The sequence below is a fragment of the Neoarius graeffei genome, chromosome 5 (assembly GCF_027579695.1).
Source record: "Neoarius graeffei isolate fNeoGra1 chromosome 5, fNeoGra1.pri, whole genome shotgun sequence".
Taxonomy (NCBI): Eukaryota; Metazoa; Chordata; class Actinopteri; order Siluriformes; family Ariidae; genus Neoarius; species Neoarius graeffei.
Window position 1 is genome coordinate 39,110,723 of NC_083573.1, and position 13,553 is coordinate 39,124,275.

Consider the following 13,553-nt stretch of genomic DNA (forward strand, 5'->3'; position numbering starts at 1 on the left):
ATTCCTCCAAAAATTGTTAGAGGAGTTGATTTCAGAAGGTGAGCACCCTTCCTGGAATGGACAGACAGACATTGCCATGACATAATTCCCCTTCGGGCCTTTCGGCCAGCAGGGGATAAAAATTAGTAATTTTCATGGCACAGTTGTGGACACAATTCTAAACAGAAATATTAATAAATGAAAATGAACAATGAACCAACTGAATTTACCATTCGAATATTAGCTGTAGCAATAGCAACCATTTCAGATGGTGGATGTTGGCAATTTAGCAGATGATTGCTGGTTACATATGTACCTGTTTTCTATGAACACTCGATATCCTGCCAGGGGTGGTGAGAATCCCTGGGAAAGCTTCTTGTGTGCAGGCACACACATACTGAGACCTTCCAGCAGCCAAAAATAACAGGATTTATAATATATACTGATGTCATGCTTTCTCTGGAACCTTCCCTGTGAGTTCCCATTGGATTGACAGTGGTTCTGAATGACAGGAACCTCTGGTGGTCATCTAGTGCCCATAAAACCACACATATGTAATTATAATTCTATTTCATCAGACATGGTGAGAATCACATAGTTAACCTATGCCTACTGACATGAGAAACCAACCCACTTTAGGACTGACTGGAAAGGTCTTTGAAAATTACTGCTGCGCTCAGACCATGTTATGAGGGGCGATGTTAACCTTGTAGAACCAGGAGAAGGTGAGATCCAGGTAGCAGCCAAACAGACTACTTGGAGTGCCACATCACACACAGTATAATTCTCATAACAAGAAGATGCTCATTGTAGAGTGGTATATCACAGTAGGAGCTGGGCATCCTACTCACCTATAGGCCATGGTGATGATGTCAGTCATCTAGTAGGCCAGTTTCTGTGTTTAGACAGGGGAACTCACAGAATCTTTCCTCTGTGACAGATGAACATTTGATCTTTTGATTGAATAGCTGCCATCTGGTCCCAAAAGTACTCGCGAGAAACCCAATCAGTTTTACATCCTGTTTAATACCATTGTGCAGTCCCAAGTGGTGAGTTGATTTCAGTGATGTTAACTGTGACACAGCTCACATGAAAAGATTTTGTGCAAGGTGGAGAGCAGCATCCAATCATGTGCCTCCCTGGTGATTGATTTACTTGACTTCCTTGACTGGAACAACATGTGGCAATATCTCTGAACTAGTAAGAAGAATTTCAGGATCAAATAAACTGCCCTCAGTTCCAGCTCTTTTGGATTTTCCCCATTTTCTCCCCAACTTGGTTACCTGCAAATTCCTACCCACAAACCAGCTCTCCCCTTCTGCAACCAACCACACAGGATGAAGGCTAACTTCTGCTTACGCCGAGACACATGTCAGCCAACTGCATCTTTTCAAATTGCTGCTCATGCTGTCATATGTCAGCATCATACACTCAGAGCAATGCGATATTCTACATATATGAACATACAGGTTGCTATGTTTGACAGATTAGAGAGAGTATGCCATCCTTCCCGACAAGAAAACACAGCCAATTTTGCTTGCTAGGTTCCTGGCCACCTATGGTGTGGCATCATTGGGGTTTGAAGTTGCGATCCGCTGACAGTGGACAATGGTCAGGTAGTCTGATCTCACACGGGGGGCTCCATGTGCCCCCTAGCCAGTGATGAAGGCATCCATGGTGAATACTCCTATTCTGTGGAGCACAGTTAGGGACCGGTCCAAGCAGACCCATTTCTGTGAGAAAAGCCATGCACCTCTAGTGAGCTAGACCTCATGCACCTCTTGCTGAGAAGAGGATGCATCTCTGTCTGTGGGTCTAGCCACAGGGGTCTAGCTGCAGCCTGATAACCCACTTCTGAAAATCTCTTCCAGAAGACTCAAGAGAACTACCACTGCAGCTGCAATCAGAGACCCTAGCATCCTCAACAGAAGTCAGTACTGTACATAGAGACCTGCCTGATTTCCAAGTAATATCTGCCACATATTAAGTGACAGGTGGCAAGCTTTCTAACTTCACACTGATGAATTATGTGGCCTTTTTTTGTGGAGTTTTATGAATTTACCATGCACAGTAATATTGCTCCATTCACATGCTCCTTGGATGATCCCAGTTCCCATTTCCCAAGTTGGGAAGTCGTTTATCCGACTTCGGTGTGTTCATTTGCTTTTAAGTAGGGATGTAGAAGCAACATGGATGCTACAAAGATGTAATTGCTCAGAGCGTTGAGAACAGTTTCCAATAGTTGTGTGACAACAAAGAGCAAAGGAAACTGATCAGGTGAGCCATGGCATATAGACAATTCAAAACTTATGCATATTAATCATAAAACCATCTGTATTTGCTCCAAAGTATGGTGTTACTAATCTAGATCACTACATGGACACTAACTAATTGTTGCAACCTAATATCATATTAAAAATTAAATGTTTGCAAAAAATTTATTTGCAATACGTGAATCTGCACCATTAATCAAAAGTTTTTACCATGAACAAAACACTGACTGTCGTCCTCCATGTTTCTATGTGTATGGTGTCAACAATTCAGCAAATGATGTACAAAACATTTTTGCTGATTTTTTGAGTTATTGTTCCAACTTGAGAGGGCATTCATGTGAATTTTCCCAGTCGGGAACTAATTTTAGAGCGGCACGATGGTGTAGTGGTTAGCACTGTTGCCTTACAGGAAGAAGGTTCTGAGTTCAAGCCCAGTGACTGACGGGGGCCTTTCTGTGTGGAGTTTGCATGTTCTCCCCGTGTCTGTATGGGTTTCCTCCGGGTGCTCCGGTTTCCCCCACAGTCCAAAGACATGCAGGTTAGGCGAATTGGTGGCTCTAAATTGACCATGAGTGTGAATGGTTGTTTGTCTCGATGTCTCAGCCCTGCGATGACCTGGCGACTTGTCCAGGGTGTACCCCGCCTCTCGCCCATAGTCAGCTGGGATAGGCTCCAGCTTGCCTGTGACCCTGTACAGGATAAGTGGCTGCAGATAATGGATGGATGAATAATTTTTCAGATTATTCCAACACGACATGAATGCACCATATATGCAAATAGTGTACATGTCCCAGATTGCCTGCTCATTTGTGAGGGCACATTGTAGCCAGTGATCCAAATACAGCAGTATCCTGATGCCTCAATCCATCTGCATAAATCTCAAGATCACCTGTGGCTCCAGAGTGAGGTCATAGTTTTGAGTTTTTAACTGGAATGTCTGTTTTATGGAAGGCAAATCTCAAAAAAGCATCTGTGTTGGGGATGATGGCGACATATACAATGTGCAGACTCACTAATATGAGCCAGTCCTATGGTATTCTGTCATGAATAAGTGACAGACTTACCATGCAAAAAGGGAGGGCTTTTAGGAGCCATTTCAGCCCTCAAATCAACAATCAGATTATCACTATCATCAGTCTTCTGAACCACCATTCTTCTGAATGAGAGAGTACATTGAGTTCTGAATCATTGGGTCTACTCTTTTGATCGTGCTTCTGTCCAACTGGGAACAAACGTTTTGCGTCAGAGCAATGATCCTAGGAAGAAAGCAACCAGTGGGGAAAATGAGGGTTTAATATTGTTTGTTAAGTTGACACACTGAGTGGCAGCAGAATTGATTAGCCCTTACCCACTGAGGAAAATGAGGGCACACTGAGGCCCAACTCCCACCCCAATACTGTGCATGAATGAATCTAGCTTAAGTAGCAACTGTGCAAACACTGCACATGGGAGGCTCATTTGACCTTAGCCACAGGCACACAAGTCAGTAGACTGCAAAGACTGTGGAAATAAGCCAGTAGAACAGAGCGTGACCCAATGGAGAAAAGAACTGCAGCCTGAGTATGTGTATCCAGCTAACGTCACAAGTTCTCTGGTGAATACAACTACATTAAAAAGTACACTGAAAAGCTCAGATTGGCAAAGGACTTCTGCCCAGTGAAAGACTGAGTGATGAGTAGAGCAGTTTGTATAGCTAAGTCTTTGACAATGTGGTGCGTGATAGCTAGGCTAGCATGCTAATAAGGAAACCCCACTCAAAGCCATAGAGTTCCTATTAGACTCCAAAAAAGTATGAAAATTACATGCAGTGAAGCTGCAAGAATGATTGGAGATAGGAGTCTTTCAGCTTTGGAGGTCAGGCTACCTGTGGCTCCAACCATAGTCACAAACTGTCAGGTCCCACATGTGTACAAGGTGAGAGAAAGAAGAAAGGGCAGATAGCTGTATGAGAGCTTTATTTGTAACATATGGGTCAAAAGTCACTTAGTGACTTTGTTGTAGGCCTTGGTATGCATGCACTTGCGCACAACAAGGTATCTTGATGGTTTTTACTTCCCTGGCAGTTCGGAGTGGTGAAATAGAACTATGAAGTATTGACATATATAAGCCAATTGTAAGACAAAGCAAGTCTAAGTTTTTAAAAACCAGCTTAAAAACAATAAAAAGTTATCAGAGTAGCAATACAAAGACAGTTATTTTTAATTCAGTTACAAATGCAATTATCAACCTTACGGGTACTACAAAATTGAAAAAACATGTACCCTGAGAGTATGTACTCAAGAGTATGGACTACATGTACTCAAGCACTACTTAATTTCGATAAATACATAAATCAACCTGTAACTTCAATACATTAAAGAAACACACAGCGTAAGTCTGAATATAAATAATTTTGCATGTCTATTGTTTCTTTTCCACTTAAGTTGTTCACTCGAAATACAACTGAAACTATATTGTCAGCCAATAATCATTAATAAGAAATAGACAGATGTGTATCGGTCATTAGAATAATCTCCATCACCATATCAGAGTGAAATATGGTGGTTATGACAAATATTTTGACAGTGGTGCTGAAAGTACAAAAAAAAAAACAACAACAAAAAACCTACTTGCAACCATGAAGTGTGGCAAATATATTAATAAAATATAATTTTCTATAATGATAATCAAATAATGAATAAATATTTGTTGATGAACAAATACATTCATGTTTACATCTTCAAGCTTACCTGACGGCAGGTTTCTGTCCTTCGACTCAATTTTGAAATCTTTCTCTTCCCTGCTAGATGAGAATCTGCTGTCCCCTTGGTCTGGGCAGCGTCCATCGACTGTCCTCGCGCACTTCTTCTCTCCTCCCTGCACTTGTTTCTTTCCCCTTGCTTTTTTTCTACTTTTTCTTCTTTCTTGTTTATACTAAAGGATGGTTGCTGGTTATGGTCTTGTATAAATTCTCTTATTTCTTCAAATTACTTGTCATGTTCTGAAAATAAAAGGAAAAAGAGAATATATGTATATAATATAACATATATAGAGGAAAAGAGCATGACTGTTTTATAAAAGTGTTGTAAAAATGTAAATGGATATAGAGTCCCTAGGAAAGTATTGGAATGCCAAAGCAAATTCTTTTCTTCTTACGATACACTGAAGAGATTTGATTTTGAGATCAAATGATAAATATGTTAAGAATTTCATCTTTCATTTCTTGATATTCACACCTACAGTAGATGGCACCTTTTGTTAGAAATCGCTTATTTTTCATGTGATCAAAAATACAGTTTTTTCTTGTTGCCCAGGTGTGCCCTATGTGTGTGTGGGGGGGTGTTAGACCAAAAATTTTTTTCTACCCCCTCCAAAATATGGAGATGATCTATCTAAGTATGGAAATACCAATATTTGGCCAACTGAAAAATGCTAACCCCCCTGTACATACCCTCTGAAGTTAATAACCCCTCCAAATAGTCAAAAACTGCCTTTTTCACTAATATAAGCATTCCTTAATGGAAATAACTCTTAAATATAATATCAAAAATCACAGTAATAACATTTATTTCTCACAAAAAGTTGTTAGAAACCCTCATTTTGTCTCTGTTTACGGGTTTGAATCAGAGTAACAAATTCTCCATAGAGTTTCAAGATATGCTTCTTTATATGTCTGGTGTAGATGGTGTATAAGTCACAAAATAACCAGTGCTCTTGAACAAGTTCTGCCAGCAACTGAGCAGCAGCATCCCTGGATCTCTGTGCTTGACCAGCACGCTTCGGCCGCAGAAGATAGAGCATATTCTGAATGATGTCCTTCCCTGTTGGAAGCATCCCAGAAGGGAACTCAGCCTGCTCTATGTACTCTACTACACCTAGTATCTTCTTAGCTTTTGACCGTGTTGCAACAGAAGCTATTATTTACCTGCAAGAATACAAATAATGACTATTTAATACATTGGGAGATATAATTCAGATATGAATCATTTGTGCATACTGGTTCTTAAAACTAAATTAGTAACCTTAAGTAATGATCCTCTGTGCTTAAAAATAGTTCATATTTGAGGTATTACTGAAGAGTGTGACATTCATCAATAACTTTAAAACTTGCTGAAAAAGAGCAGAATTACCATATGTTTAATTTACTTGAATGTAAGGTTACTTACCACTAAGCTTATTACCTTAAAATAATGATCATCTGCACTGAAAATGCTGTAGTCGTACCTAGTGGCATACCTGAAGAGGTTTGCATTCATCGATAACTTTAAAACACATTAAAAAAGCAGCATTCTAATATCAAATAGCACTGTAATGTATTTTGTCATATTGTAAGAATGGAAACTTTCAGAGGGTATGTACAGGGGGTTAGCAAGGTTCAACATAATAAAATTTGACATTTTCCCACATAGATGGACCATCTCCATATTTCTGGGGGGGGGGGTAAAACATGGAAAAGTCAAAATTCTTAAAATAACAACCCCCCCTACTATTAGACTGTTCAAACAATGAACAGCTCTGAATTCTTGGTTTGAACCCTGGGTTTCACCTGTGAAGCCTGCGTTTGTTATTATAAAAGATAAACCAACATGAAGACCAGAGAGCTGACTATGGGAGAAAACCAAGCTATTTTGAAGCTGAGAAAAGAGGGGAAGTCAATCAGAGCCATTGCACAAGCATTGGACATAGCCAATACAACAATTTGTAAAAAGAAAGAAACTACTGGTATACTAACAACCAGACACTGGAAAGGTCAGCCAAGGAAAAGCAGTCGATGCCAGAAACATTGTGAGAGCTGTGAAGAAAAGCCCAAAACAACACTCAATGACATCACCAACAACATCCACAGGGCATGAGTGAAAGTATCACAGTCCACCATTTGGAGAAGGCTTTGAAAGTAGAACTACAGTATAGAGGCCATATCACAAAATGTAAACCAGTCGTCAGCACTAAGAATCATAAGACCAGATCAGAATTTGTAAAGAATTACAGAAATGAGCTGCAAAATATCTGGAACCAAGATGAACCTCTACCAAAGTGATGGAAAGGCCAAAGTGTGAAGAAAGAAAGGATCTGCTCATGATCCAAAACATATGAGCTCATCAGTCAAGCACAATGGAGATAGTGTCATAGAATGGGATTGCATGGCTACTTCTGGAACAGACTCAGTAATCTTTAATGATGGATGATGTAATTCATGATGGTAGCAGCAGAATGAATTCAGAAGTCTACAGAAACATTCTGTCTGCCAATTTACAGAGAAGTGCATCTAACTGGAAGGAACTTCATTCAGTAGAACAAAGGACTTAATCAGGGCAAATGAGTGGAATGTTTCAGATTGGCCAAGTCAACCACAAGACCTGAACCCAACGAAGCAACGTTTTACCTCCTGACGAAGAGCCTATTGGGAGAAACCACCTAAAACATACAACAACTGAAAGAAGCAAATGGTACAAGCCTGGAAAAGCATCATAATCTTTCTAATTGCAAGAAAGAAACAGTTATTCCATGAAATCGAGTTGTACATGAGCTCATAGTGCTGAGTTGGCTATAAACCATGTAAGACAAGATTGAGTGGAATAACTGTTTTATTCTATCCACATTCACTGGATTTTGAGAAACAGAGCATTTTTATTATTATTTTTATTTTTCACAAATTTGATAAACAAAAACTTAATACAAAACATCCTACAAAATAATTTCTGCTTAGAATGTAAACAAACCAGTGAAATGACAGTAGTAATTTGTGAAAAATGCTATAATCATAATTCTTGAAAAATGAAAAAAAAAAAGATACATTCTTAACATCAAATACTTTTATTCCTTTGTTGCTTTTTTGTATTTCTGGGGGTTTTGTTTTCATGTAGAGTTTTTATTTCATCCTCGGTTGGTTCAACAACACATGCCACCATTTTGTTTTTCTCTTCTCACGGTATATGAGCTGATAGCCTAGTAGTAGAGTGTGCGACTGCTCATATCCAGTGAATGTGGATAGAATAAAACCAAATATTAAGCCCTATTTACTCAATCTGTTCTGATTCTTTTGCTCACCCAAATATTGACTCGTCTGACACCAAAAGTGTCATATTCTAAGGTGTTTAACACATCTAGATGTAAATATCAGGTGATGAAAGCTGAAATTCAGCTCTGTTGTCTCATATTCATAGTTTGATCTCAATCCCAACTGCAGAAACAAATGAATTGACCTTGCTGTTCAACTTCTTTCGGAAGGGATAGAAACTTGTTCATTAAATGAGACAGAGAGAGAGAGAGAGAGAGAGAGAGAACAGCATGCAAAAACCCTGCAAAACCAAAGGATATTTAATGACAGTGTTCATAACTTAGCAAACTTAATTTGACGGATATAATGCAAATAGGCTCTTGGTTGTTAATAATTCATAATGCAATATGGCACATCCATTAAATAGGTTACACCCTGTCTGCATTGTAAGCCTCTGCACCAAATGTCTGCACTGGCTCTCTTCCTTCTAAAACAGTATATACATAAAAATAAAATCAAATATAAAATAAAAATTATAAAAATAATCTGTAGTTTATATTAATGATTTTGCCATTTACACAGACTGAAGTTCTTCTTGTGTATTACTGCTGCAAACTTTTCCTATAATTGGATTTTGGAATGCATACTGAAGCAAACAGGTTTGTTCTGCAAGACTAATGAAACTAGTCTTCTAAAAATTTATTTTCATTTTGGTCAAAATTGAAGATATGAAATAAAAGAGACAGTGACCCTTATTCATTGAAGCTGTGTATGATCAAACTTGCTTTTTGGTGTGTCTTATGTTCAAATGCCGATCTGGTTGGATTGTGTGTAAATTTGAGCCTAACATTTTAACAACCTAAAAAAAAATGTTTGATTTGAAGTTCAACAATCAAATTAATTACAGCAGTCATAATTATATCAGCCTTTATAGTAAAGAAGTAAAATTAACAACATTTAAAATAGCAAATAACATTAATAATCATAATTGCTAATGCAGTGTCAGCATACAATTTGTAAATGTGAATCAGAAGTGAATCTTTTATTAGTTTATTAGTATTTCAGTTGAGTAACAGTCACAGTTGTTGCAACCACAAGTTGCTGGATCAGGAGCTTTGGGTAAGGGAACCACATGCTTGGGATCCTTAAAAACGCTTGGATTTTAGCACACATTTTTGCGGTTATGCCATAATTACATATCAACAGTAAAAGACACCAGACATGATTTTATTCATTTAGATAGTCTGTTTTTCATTGTTTGATTAATTAGGTTTGAAGTAAGGAATTGTGAATTTGACATAAACTGTTATTAAAAAAAACAAACAAAAAAACATATTAGTTGAGCTGGCCAGCCCTATACTTCAGAGAAACCTGAATTTTGATGGCTTTTGACCATATGATGTCCGTACAAAAGACGAATGTGTACCACCACAGGGAACTCAATCATAAGTGTAAGGCAACGTCTCTAATAAACAACTGACCACTGGACAATGAAATTTCTATTATTATTTACATAAGATAGATGGGTATTTATCCAGTGCTTATTTTTAATAACATGGGATTATTTACGAACACATTTTATGCAAAAATCTTCACAACAGTTTCATATGAAACTAGTTAAAACAGTTTTATTAGCCCACTAGCTTGTTGGACAGTTGACAGTTTGTGTCATGTAAGGAGAACAGATGTAAGTGCAGGAAGAGTTTTATTGAAAGCACGCTAGCAAACAGATCCAAAATGCAGACAAAGGCAGAGTTGAAAACAGGCAGTGGTCAAGATGGCCAAAAACAGGCCAAAAACACAAACAGGGTCAAAACCAAAAAAGTGATGCAAAATATAAGGCTTCGTAACCTCAGACACAGAGTGCAGAGTGTATACTTCGCAAAGTCTGTGTGTTACTGAGAGTCCTTAGATGTACATGCTGTGATTTCACTCTGATCAGGAACAGGTGCATGGTAATAAGTCCTAATGGCACTGAGCGCAAACATGTTTGGACGTGAGAGATGTAACCAGACAACTGTTTGACATATCATGTTTGATATTCGATCATAACTACAGTGGTACTTGAAAGTTTGTGAACCCTTCAGTATTTTCTATATTTCTGCATAAATATGACCTGAAACACCATCAGATTTTCACACAAGTCCTAAAAGTAGATAAAGAGAACCCAGTTAAACAAATGAGACAAAAATATTATACTTGGTCATTTATTTATTGAGGAAAATGATCCAATATCGCATACATATCTGTGAGTGGCAAAAGTATGTGAACCTTTGCTTTCAGTATCTGGTGTGACCCCCTTGTGCAGCAATAACTGCAACCAAACATTTCCAGTAACTGTTGATCAGTCCTCCACACCGGTTTGGAGGAATTTTAGCCCATTCCTCCGTACAGAGCAGCTTCAACTCTGGGGTGTTTGTGGGTTTCCTCACATTAACTGCTCGCTTCAGGTCCTTCCACAACATTTCAATTGGATAAAGGTCAGGACTTTGACTTGGCCATTCCAAAACATTAACTTTATTCTTCTTTAACCATTCTTTGGTAGACCAACTTGTGTGCTTAGGGTCATTGTCTTGCTGCATGAACCACCTTCTCTTGAGATTCAGTTCATGGACAGATGTCCTGACATTTTCCTATAGAATTTGCTGGTATAATTCAGAATTAATTGTTCCATCAATGATGGCAAGCCATCCTGGCCCAGATGCAGCAAAACAGGCCCAAACCATGATACTACCACCACCATGTTTCACAGATGGGATAAGGTTCTTATGTTGGAATGCAGTGTTTTTCTTTCTCCAGACATAACGTCTCATCTCATCTCATTATCTCTAGCCGCTTTATCCTGTTCTACAGGGTCGCAGGCAAGCTGGAGCCTATCCCAGCTGACTACGGGCGAAAGGCGGGGTACACCGTGGACAAGTCGCCAGGTCATCACAGGGCTGACACATAGACACAGACAACCATTCACACTCACATTCACACCTACGGTCAATTTAGAGTCACCAGTTAACCTAACCTGCATGTCTTTGGACTGTGGGGGAAACCGGAGCACCCGGAGGAAACCCACGCGGACACGGAGAGAACATGCAAACTCCACACAGAAAGGCCCTTGCTGGCCCCGGGGCTCGAACCAGGACCTTCTTGCTGTGAGGCGACAGCGCTAACCACTACACCACCGTGCCACCCCAGACATAACGTTTCTCATTTAAACCAAAAAGTTCTACTTTGGTCTCATCTATCCACAAAACATCCAATAGCCTTCTGGCTTGTCCATGTGATCTTTAGCAAACTGCAGACGAGCAGCAATGTTCTTTTTGAAGAGCAGTGGTTTTCTCCTTGCAACCCTGCCATGCACACCATTGTTGTTCAGTGTTCTCCTGATGGTGGACTCATGAACATTAACATTAGCCAGTGTGATAGAGGCCTTCAGTTGTTTAGAATTTGCCCTGGGGTCCTTTGTGACCTTGCCGACTATTACACGCCTTGCTCTTGGAGTGATCTTTGTTGGTCGACCACTCCTGGGAAGGGTAACAATGGTCTTGAATTTCCTCCATTTGTACACAATCTGTCTGACTGTGGATTGGTGGAGTCCAAACTCTTTAGAGATGGTTTTGTAACCTTTTCCAGCCTGATGAGCATCAACAATGCTTTTTCTGAGGTCCTCAGAAACCTCTTTTGTTCGTACCATGATACACTTCCACAAACATGTGTTGTGAAGACCAGACTTTGATAGATCCCTGTTCTTTAAATAAAACAGGGTGCCAACTCACACCTGATTGTCATCCCATTGATTGAAAACACCTGACTCTAATTTCACCTTCAAATGAACTGCTAATTGGACGGCAAGGTGGTGTAGTGGTTAGCACTGTCGCCTCACAGCTAGAAGGTCCTGGGTTCGAGCCCAGCGGCTGGCGAGGACCTTTCTGTGTGGAGTTTGCATGCTCTCCTCGTGTTCGCGTGGGTTTCCTCCGGGTGCTCCGGTTTCCCCCACAGTCCAAAGGCATGCAGGTTAAGCTAATTTGTGGCTCTAAATTGACCGTAGATGTGAATGGTTGTCCGTGTCTATGTGTTAGCCTGGCGACTTGTCCAAGGTTTACCCTGCCTCTCACCCATAGTCAGCTGGGATAGGCTCCAGCTTGCCTGCGAATCTGTAGGACAGGATAAGTGGCTACAAATGATGGATGGATGAACTGCTAATCCTAGAGGTTCACATACTTTTGCCACTCACAGATATGTAATATTGGATCATTTTCCTCAATAAATAAATGACCAAGTATAATATTTTTGTCTCATTTGTTTAACTGGGTTCTCTTTATCTACGTTTAGGACTTGTGTGAAAATCTGTTGATGTTTTAGGTCATATTTATGAAGAAATATAGAAAATTCTAAAGGTGTCACGAACTTTCAAGCACCACTGTATATAGTCATGATGTAAAGTGTAAGCACTGGTTCACAGCTGTCCACCAGGGACCCAGCAGAGTCACGCCATAATACATGTCATGGTGTTGTTTCTGGCGCATGGCATGCGGTGTCACAGAAAGGAATAAATATGTATCATAACTGCGATGCATATCTCATTATTGATCTCACTGTCACAAGACAATGCAGCAATTTATTGATGTGAAATATACAACACTACACAATTCAAGGGTTCATATTATTATTCTATTCAGGTTGATTTTGTGCCCTTGCAAATATTTTGCTCATACACTCATCAGGAGCTCTGCTTTTAGGCAGTGCCAAAATATCTATATTCATTCTAGTATCTCCTCCATCATAATCATTTGTGACATTCTACAATGTTCAGCATTACACTGCTCCAGCACCTTGGAGCATTCATTATATGTTAAGGACGAGAACTTTACAGCATAATCAGTTGTTATTTTTAACCCTTCTTTAGCAATCCTGGACCATCAAATGAACAGAGGAACAAAGAAAGAAAGGAATAGATTATACAATTTTATTAGTTGCAAAACAAATGATGGCAAAAACAAACCTCTCGGACTATTCTTTCCTCCGTCACATTATTATACTCAGATAATAATTCAACCTTTACACCTCTAACCTGCAAAATGTCATCCTAAATGTTAGCTCAGTGTTGCAAAACTAGAGCATGCTTAATGTAAATTAGATGAGGGTAAATTTGTGAATGCCATATGTATGCCAGCTAAATAGGGGGAAGTCATGTTCGATTCCCTGGACCAGCAGGAATGGTTGAAGTGCCCTTGAGCAAGGCACCTAACCCCCAAATGCTCCCCATGCTGCTCTGAGTATGTTGTACATCGCTCTGGATAAGAGCATCTGCTAAATGCCTATAATGTAAT